We start from the raw sequence: 346 nt of genomic DNA, 5'->3' as shown, positions 1-346 counted from the left end.
TTTTCTCTTCTTCCTTATTCTCTCACTTTGATCATTCGATTTTCATATAGCTACATAGTGCATTTGTGTATTGTTATAGACATAATTAATCGCCTCAGCGTTATACGACCTACGACCTTCGATAATGAATTAACAATGGAGGTTTTATGCACGGAACAATAATTGATTCCCACTTATGTACATGGAAAACTTTGACTCGATAATACATGATCGCTTTATGGGACAGTGTCAAAAACAACACAGGGAAGTGAAATTAATGATCAATTAACTATGATCAATATCGTTCCTACACGATTATTTCGGTATCAAGCTTGGTTCACTCGCGTATCTAAATAAAAATTTGGAA

The sequence above is a fragment of the Neodiprion lecontei genome, chromosome 5 (genome assembly GCF_021901455.1).
Source record: "Neodiprion lecontei isolate iyNeoLeco1 chromosome 5, iyNeoLeco1.1, whole genome shotgun sequence".
Taxonomy (NCBI): Eukaryota; Metazoa; Arthropoda; class Insecta; order Hymenoptera; family Diprionidae; genus Neodiprion; species Neodiprion lecontei.
Note: the sequence above shows the minus strand (reverse complement) of the source record.